A 9,419-nucleotide genomic window follows, 5' to 3' on the forward strand; every position below is an offset into this window, starting at 1 on the left:
CTGGCTCCGTCCTTGTGACATCCACCCTTAAGATACTTGTGAGTATTTATGGGATTCCCTCTCAGCCTTTCCTCATAGGGGAGATGCTCCAGTCCCTTTATCATCCATGTGGCTCTCCTCTGGACTCTCTCTAGGAGTTCCTCATCTCTCTTGAACTGGGGAGCCCAGAACTGGACACAGTACTCCAGGTGGGGTCTCACCAGGGCAGAGTAGAGGGGGAGGATAACCTCCCTCGACCTGCTGGCCACACTCCTCTTAATGCACCCCAGGATACCATTGGCCTTCTTGGCAACATAGGCACACTGCTGGCTCATGGTCAGCTTGTCACCCAACAGCACTCCCAGGTCCCTCTCAGCAGAGCTGCTTTCCAGCAGGTCAGCCCCCAGCCTGTACTGGTGCATGGGGTTCGACCTCCCCAGGTGCAGCACTCAACACTTGCCCTTGTTGAACTTCATCAGGTTCCTCTCCACCCAACTCTCCAGCCTGTCCAGGTCCCACTGAATGGTAGTGCAGCCTTCCAGTGTATCAGCCACTCCTCCCAGTTTTGTGTTGTCAGCAAACTTGCTGATGGTACACTCTGTCCCCTTGTCTGAGTCACTGATGAATAAGTTGAACAAAAATGTTTAACAATGTAACATTTTAACATAAATTGCAAGATAACCTAAAGAAGGTACTTGTCTGATTTGTGGTTTTACAAATTTTTTCAGTTAATGTAAGTGGAATGGGGAAGAATTACAAAAGGAATAAAACTGGAGAAAACTTGGCTTCTGATTCATGAAAGCAAGGAATGATTTCTTTGTCCTGATGCATTGCAGTCACATGGCAGAGAAGGCACAGGCCCATGTTCCTGCACAAGCACAGAGTGATCCTGTTGCTATTTATCCCTTTTCTCATTGGTCCCAAAACAAAGTTGCCACACCTGCAGACCCTACAGCTCAGCCACCACACCTGCAGATCCTGTACTTGCTCCCACAACAATTCCCCCTTCTTTACTAAGAACAAAGAAGCAGAAAATAGCTGATAATTATAACTGGCAGTAAAGCAATATGGCTTCCTGACTGCTGTACTGATCAACAGAAGGAGGATAAATACAAAAAAAGATTTGTTTTTACATTTGCTGTTTTACACAAGCACCTCATGGTTTAGAAACCACAATGTATAGACAAAGTCTATCAAAACAGATCTTTACCCAGTATCTGTAAACAGTTAATCACAGAATTATGATATTATCAAAATGTATTCTTTGCTTTCTTTACGAAATCTGAACTTAAATCTAAGTGCAAATCAATTCACATTAAAAAACCTGCAATTTCAATTACTGAACTGGTTAAGACTATTGTTCTTGCGCTTGATCTTGTCTTCCTGTCCATCCCTCCAGCAGTCTGAGTAGCCTCCCTTACATCATCTTCTTTGCCAAGTTCTTCTTTAGTTTTATTTCTTTCCTTTTTGTGGCAATCTATTTTCATCGTTTTCCGACTTTAATTTTTTGAATGCTATGTCCTTTTCCAGAGCAATTATTTTTTTCAGAACCAGTGGGCATCAAACACATTTTGAGTTTCTGAAGTGCTACCGTTTTCTGGACTTCTTCCTACAACAGCTCCCCCTTCTTTACTAAGAACAAAACCAGAAGCTCTTTATTTGCTCATGAAAATAATACACTTACTGAAGTCAAACTGTAAATGCAGTGAAGGGAGACATCAAGTCTATTTAAATCTAATTCCCTTTCATTTGTGTTTTTTGGATTTTTAGTTTCTTGTTCCCTTTTCAAAGGAGCACTTTGTTTATAGGCCTGAATAAAGCAGCTTAGTAAAACCAGTACTGACAAACAGCATCTTACACCATTAGCTAAACACTACAATGAAGGTAGTAAACATTTACAGCATGAAACACAGATATCATCAGCTGAAGTGAAGATTTATGTCAATCCAATTTCTTCAAGTACACTATGTGGGGTCTCTGCTTCCTCCTGTAAAAGATCTGCCTGTTCAATGGCTTTGGGAACATTTTTCTTGGAAATCTCCTGAACTTCCCCTCCTAAAAGGAACTCATCCAGAATTAAATAGGCTTTTTCAAAATTGAAAATGATATCAAGTTCACACACACTGCCAAAATACTTGTCAAGAAGTTCTACATAGCGATGAATTATTTCCAGAGATACTAGTTCATTGTCCTGATCTTCAATAGCACAGCAGAAATAGAGGCTTGCATATCTTTTGTAGATAATCTTCAGGTCTCTCCATTCCAGAAAGCTGCATATTTTTGGGCTAATACTGTTTGAACAAGTTCCCTTGTGATTTTTTTCTTTTCTTTGTCAAATAATGGGACATACTACTTCTGGAGTCTCAGTTTCCCTTAGGGACTAAAAAGCAACATAAACTGCATCATGTCTGGGGTGGGGGGGAGTGGTGGTAGGAATGAAGAGGATGAGGCAGCAGCACCGCTACTGCCACCATGACCGCCAAGCAGGACTGAGGCGAGGGGAAGGGAGATGCCACCAGCTTGAGCCCCACATATAAAGAAAAGTCCTTTTGGGTCTGTCAGGGCATTAGCCGACTTGGAGATATTTGGGAAAAACAAGCAAGCATCCATTCACCATTTGTGGCATTGCAGGCATATGGCAGAGAAGGAAAAACAAGTAAGCGTCCATTCAAATTATAGCAATGTTATACTTCTGCAAAGGTCCCTCCATAAGTCCAGGTCATCTGCAGACATATAACTGCCCAATGTTCCCCACAGCTCACCTCATCTCCAGAGACAATCGAAGCCAGCTCCTGCTTCCTTTCAGCAGCATTAAGTTCTGTGGGGCTTGCCACCAGACAAACCTTCAGAAGTTGAGTTTTCACACCCCATGGGAGGCACCACTTGTGGCAATGAAGGCCCAGACCATCAAGCAGACCTTTGGAGGTTGAGTTTTCACACCTCACACAGGGCACAATTTGTAGCATTACAGGCATGTAGCAGAGAAGGCACAGACCCCACGTTCCTACACAAGCACAATCAGAGTGATCCTGTTGCTATTTGTCCCTTTTCTCATTGGTCCCAAAACAAAGTCACCACACCTGCAGACCCTACAGCTCAGCCACCACACCTGCAGATCCTATATTTATCTGCCACAAGATCCGGTACTTGCTCCCACAACACTGATAGGTGTTGATCTCCTTACTAATGGCATTGACAACTTGTAGTCTATGCAACACTGTTGATTTTAGCCAGGAAATAAAGTCAGTGCATTTGGCTTCATGCCACACTGCCTTATTTTTAGGATGATTTCTGCAGCCTGGATGGGAAATGGAACAACGTTGTAATACTGAATGAAAATGTTTTAGCTTTTGTGTATGGGGCGGTGGGGATGAGGAGGCATTGTCTAGCAAAGGGTAACTTTAGAAGAAAAGGGAAGAGTAAAACTGTTTTCCAGTAAAACGGTTTTAGAAAAATGGTACGGTTGCCAGTAAACAGATATTTGTGGCTGTTACTAGGAGGGGCACGGGGCATTGTAAATGAACTCCCTGAGTGAGATCTGAAGTTTAATTAGACTAGAATACCTTACAAGAGAAGCCAGGAGCTAGGTTAATTCACTGAGCCTCTGTTTTTGGGTTTGGATAATGAAGGTAATGAAGGAGAAGAGAGCCTCAGCCTCAAGTAAATAGAATCATAGAATCGTTTAAGTTGGAAAAGACCTTTAAGATAATTAAGTCCAACCATTACCCTAGCACTGCCAAGTCCACCACTAAACCAGGGCCCTAAGCACCACATCTACACAGCTTTTAAATACCTCTAAGGATGGGGACTCAACCCCTTCCCTGGGCAGCCCGTTCCAATGCTTGACAACCCTTTTGGTGAAGAAATTTTTCCTAATATCCAATCTAAACCTCCCCTGGCTCAACTTGAGGCCATTTCCTCTCATCTTGTTGCCCGTTACCCGGGAGAAGAGACCAAACCCACCTCACCACAACCTCCTTTCAGAGGATAGATATGAGCAAGTTGGTACTATGTGGAAAAAATTGCCAATATTGTAGAATATGAGGTATTGTTGTTTATTAGACTTATTCAGAATTCAAACCTTCAGTGGGTCTAGAGTGTGGGATAAGCACTGTCCAAGAGCAGACTGTCTCCCTTCTGAAAACTTCACCATCTAGAAGCTCTGTTGGTACCACCAGCACCATCCCATCTGTCACAGTCTGAGGACTGGAGGGAACAGAAGTGTGAGTCAACTGTTCAGCTACTGTTTTTTCTCAAGCTGGGACAGAACCTCTTGAAGATAACACTGTGCTTACCCACTGAGTAAATGCTTTCAACAAAACCCTAACCTCTTTTATTAGGGCTTGTTGGGTATGGGAACATTTTGCTTCTGTCAGAGTCTGCAAAAAATGCCTGGGGTGGCACTCTTCTTCCATGACTACAGATCCACTGGCATTTGCAGCAGAAGACTTACTTCTGTATGGTGATGTGCTGCGAATGAGGGTTTGTTTAGCATGGGGACTTCTCGTGCCTGACTAAACTGTCATGGTGTTCTGCAGGCTTTGGTGGTTTGGGACTGGACTTCTCTTTGATCCCTCCAGTAGGGAAAATGGTGTTGCTTGCAGGTGCCATCAAGTCAGACCATCTGTCTGTCCATCTGTTCTCTAAGTGTGATGCAAAGCACTTTCCCTTCTATTTATTATTTCTCATTTAGTGATTTATTATTTCTAATCTCAAAAAATAGATATTGATACCATGAGGAGTATGTGAAACAGGCAAATAGGGAGCTCATAATTAAGGCAAAGAAAGAATAACACTCTTTTGGGGTAAATATCAACTTGACAATGAGCTAGGCTCTCAGGAGTACTTTAAAGAATGATGCTGCAGAACCAGTGGCAGAGATGCTCTCACTGTTACTAGGACATAATACATGATTTTTTTTTAAAACTTGTGAAGTGCATTAAGTGTTATTTTGTTTCACGCACCCTAGATCTTTATTAACTGATGTAGTGAAATATAGGGGTAATTTAGTGATGGATAGGAATCTAATCCAGTAATCTCTAAGAAATGAAGATGAGTAGGATGTCGTAATAACTACAAGTCACCAATTCTGATGCTCTGTCACAAATTTCAGTTAGAGCACTTCTGAAGTGCATTGGAATTGTAGCTGGGCCAGGGTTTAGTTTTCTAATTTAGAATTCAATCTCCCCTCCACCCTGCTTTGTCTGGGAGGACACCTGCCTCAGTCCAGTGACCCTGGTCCCATCATCTACAGCCCTAGCTTTGGCAAATATGTTTGGGTTTATAACTCTTTCTCCAGGCCTCTTCAGTTTTTTCCAACACACAGTCCTATTTTCTGTCATTTATCATTATTCAGTTGTGTATGTCATACTTTCAGACAGAATGACTTCACAGCAAAATGAAGAGATGATAATGATGCAAATATACAGGGTAGTTTAGCAGGTTAAATTAATTTTTGCAGGTAAAAAGCAGTGAAGACCAAGTCATGTTGCTTTTTGTATCTGCTTTCGAGAGGAGCTCAGGAGGGAGCTCTCTGACTTGCTGGCCTGTGCTGAATGCCATGCTTCTGTATCTTTGCTAAATTTTTAGTCATCTGAATATCTTTATGTGTGGTTTCCACGGTCTCATCAGAATTCAGTAATTGAAGTCCACACTTTTTTTTTTCCTTTTTCCATTAATATCAGTCAATATCAGGCTTTGCTTGTGTGGGCAGCCACTATTTGCAGCAACTTGATGGGATTAAATTTTCAAACCTAGCTTCAGACTATGTATCTGCAAATGAGGCAGCCACAAGTGAGATCCATGCAAAACAGCATGTGTGCCGCCTTCCATAGCATGTGCAGGGACAAGCTTGTGCCTCTGCATGCGCTAACCTGCCTGGCTGTCAGCCCAAAGACACCTTTCTGCTCATTGCATGACTTCTTTCCCACTTTTGCTGAAAATGCAAATAATTTTCATCAGTGCTCTCAAGTTTTCTCTTAGCAGAAAGTTTTAGGTATTTCTCATGTATATGTGTACGTATTAGGCTGGCTGCCAAATACTGAAGTGTTTGTAGTGGTGCACCCTAAAATGAGAGGACAAGCAGTGTGATGATTTAAGATGAGCTAAGTATCCCAGTGAAACCTGCTTGAATAAAGGCACAGAGGGTGTGTTAAAGTCTCCGGGCTCCTTGCTGCTTTGTTCCTCACTGTGGTACGTAACTGTGGTCTTTCTGGCATATGCACTGAATGTGTGTTTTAAGGAGCAATGTTTGCTTTCCAGGTTAGAATCAATTGCAGAATGTTCAAAAAAAATAGCTTTGTAATAAGATTCCCTGACGCCTGGCATTCAGTGACCCTCAAAATTTTTAATTTCTTGCTTGTTATAGCATTGCTTGCTGACTGTCAGTGAGGCTGTTCTGCAACACATCCAGAAAGATTTGTTCATGCTCTCTTCATAATCTCTTAGAGAGGTTTTTTTCTCTTTTTGTTTTGTTTTTTTTCCTGCCTTTTTTTGCCTTATTTCTTTTTTTTTTTTCCTTCCCCATGTCTTATGAGAGTGATTTCTATTAGACAACTACAAAGCTGTGTAGGGAGCTTGTCTTTAAGGTAATTTATAGTATGTTGCAGCTAGGGTATAGTGTGTATTTGCCCTCATGCTACAACACTGATGTGGAAAAAAGTTCACAACTATCTATCTGTCCTAAGTAGTATCTAGTTGGATGAATTTTTAAATTTTTTTTGCATCCTGCTTGTATAAACACAGCTGACTTCACAGAGACAGCAAGATTAACTTTGATTTGTTCCCAGAATTATTTCTGTAGTATCCTACTGACTTCTTCTAAAATTCTTTTGCGCTTTGTCATAAATATTTTTGATGCTGCTGGTACAACAGAGTTGTGCAGGAGCATCTTTGGGGGCTGCTGGCTCTGGCTTCAGTTGACTTAGGTAGGTATCTCGGCATGTATTCCTCTGTCTCCTTGGGCTTATAGTTCCCGTGGCGCGTGTTTACCCCATCCTGCTGATTAGATTAAGGGCTGTATTGGGTTTGTGTGGCAAGGTCTTCGTAGTGGGGGGGCTATAGGGGTGGCTTCTGTGAGAAGCTTCTAGAAGTTTTCCCTGTGTCCACTGCTGGCCAAGGCCAAGCCAATCAGTGACAGTGGAAGCACCTCTGTGATAACAATACCTAAGAAGGAAAAAAAACCTGCTGTGGCTCAGTAGCAGGAGAGAGAAGGTAAGTGAGAGGATGTGAGAGAAAACAGCCCTGCAGACACCGAGGTCACTGAAGAAGGAGGGGGAGGAGGTGCTCCAGGTGCCAGAGCAGAGATTCCCCCTGCAGCCTGTGGTGAAGACCATGGTGAGGCAGGCTGTCCCCCTGCAGCCCATGGAGGTCCACGGTGGAGCAGATCTCCACCTGTAGCCCATGGAGGACCCCACACCAGAGCGGGTGGATGCCCAAAGGACCTGTGACCCCGTGGGAAGCCTGCACCAGATCAGGTTCCTGGCAAGATTTTGTGGACCTGTAGGGGGGGAGCCCATGCTGAAGCAGGTTTGCTGGCAGAACTTGTGACCCCGCAGAGGACCAACGCTGGACCAGTCTGCTCCTGAGGGACTGCACCCCATGGAAATTATGGACCCATGCTGGAGCAGTTCTTGAAGAACTGTAGTCTGTGGGAAGGACTCATGTTGGAGAAGTTCATGGAGGACTGTCTCCTGTGAGAGGGACCCCACGTGTGAGCAGGGGATGAGTCCTCTCCCAGGGAGGAAGAAGCAGTAGAGACGTGGGATGAACTGACCCCAACCCCCATTCCCATCTCCCTACGCTGCTGGGGGTAAGTAGGTCGAGAAACTGGGAGTGAAATTGAGCCCAGGAAGAAAGGAGAGGTGGGGGGAAGGTGTTTTAAGATTCAGCAGTTTTTTTCCTCTCCTCTGATTTTGATTGGTAATAAATTAAATTAATTTCATCAAGTTGAGTCTGTTTTGCCCATGACGGTAACTGACAAATGATCTTTCCCTGTCCTTATCTCGACCCACAAGCCCTTTGATTTACTTTTTCTCTCCTCTGTCCAGTTAAAGAGGGGAGTGATAGAGCAGCTTTGGTGGGCCCCTGGCATCCAGCCAGGGTCACACCACCACAAGGGCTCTGTCAGGACACTGTCCTGACGCTGTCACAGTCATGCTGCATAGCTGACACTATGCTCACTGTAATAGTGTATAGTGTGTATAGGGTGTATAGTTCTTTAGCACTTGTATTAGAAGTGAATGAAAGGGTTTTTTTCTGTATTTTTTCTTTTATTTTAATAGTGCTGGTCTCATTTTTATTAACGTGCTGGTCTATGGCTCTGGAGACACAAATCCTACTTTATCTAATGAATTTTAGAAAAAAAAAAGAGAGAACTAATACAATGAAACTTTTATAGAATTCTCTGTATTTCAGTACAAAAGTGAATCTGTTTGGGGAAGAGTTATAAACAGCAAAATAAAAAAGACAACTATTTTTTAGAGTAATAGGCAGAGTAAAAAATAGTGGTTTGACATCATGACCTTTGTTTAATGTAGCTACATATCCTCTTTTTCTTGTTTGACTGTGTTTTCCTGTGTTCATGGTTACTAATAATTAAACAGGGCATTAGAGGAATCACTCTACCATCTGGTACTTGTTTACAATGGCATATTATTCCTCTTGACAACTTTTTTTTTTCCAAGACCAAGAAGTAGTAACACCTGCTGGTGCAGTTTATAAAAAAATCTGTTGATCTTTGACATAGTCTCTTATGGAAAATTAGTTGTGACAACTCAGTAATTCACTTCTTTATGGAGTGATCCAAGAACTGCTTCAGAGGCTGATTTTGCCAAGTAACATGGTAAACTTTTCTACCTATATGGCTTTTTTCAGAGGTTGTGCACACCTTTTGGTAATGAAGGAAAACTTAGCTTTACACTGAAGTGAACTGTGAATTTACTGAATTGCTCTTATACTCTTTAACTCTGAATAGACCCATGGGCTTGAGATGTTAAAATTTGTTGTTGTAAGAACAATAAAGTGATATCACTCTCCGGGCTTGAAATTCTGAAGCAGCGGTGACAAACAGATGGGCTGTTGAGCTGCAAGTATCTTGTAATCTTTAGTGTCTGGTTACTATTGTAGGGATATGTATTATGTGACTGGCAATTGCGGTATGAGTAGGGTTGGAATTCACTGATAATCTGAAATCCCTCTCCAGATCTGTGGGAGCTGCACCCCACAGTGCAGTAGTGACAGTTTCAGGCAGCATTGCCACTCTTGCTCATCTGAGAGCCATTCCATGAACTCACTTTCCCACAGCTGCCTTATAAATGTGATAATACATCCTCTGACAGTGTATATTCATATCATTTTTTTTAAAGTCAGGAAGTTTGGCTATTAGTGCTTAAAAGAAAGATGACCTTCTACAAGGTTTGTTGATGAGCAAGGGGAATAAT

At 42.5% G+C, this 9,419-nt stretch overlaps 1 pseudogene; it reads right to left on the bottom strand.

Moving 5' to 3' along the window:
• Positions 1–1,915: 1,915 nt before the first annotated feature.
• On the bottom strand, positions 1,916–2,385 carry LOC104124316 (annotated as a pseudogene).
• Between the last annotated feature and the right edge of the window lie 7,034 nt (positions 2,386–9,419).

The sequence above is a fragment of the Egretta garzetta genome, unplaced genomic scaffold, assembly GCF_000687185.1.
Source record: "Egretta garzetta isolate BGI_Z169 unplaced genomic scaffold, ASM68718v1 scaffold553, whole genome shotgun sequence".
Taxonomy (NCBI): domain Eukaryota; kingdom Metazoa; phylum Chordata; class Aves; order Pelecaniformes; family Ardeidae; genus Egretta; species Egretta garzetta.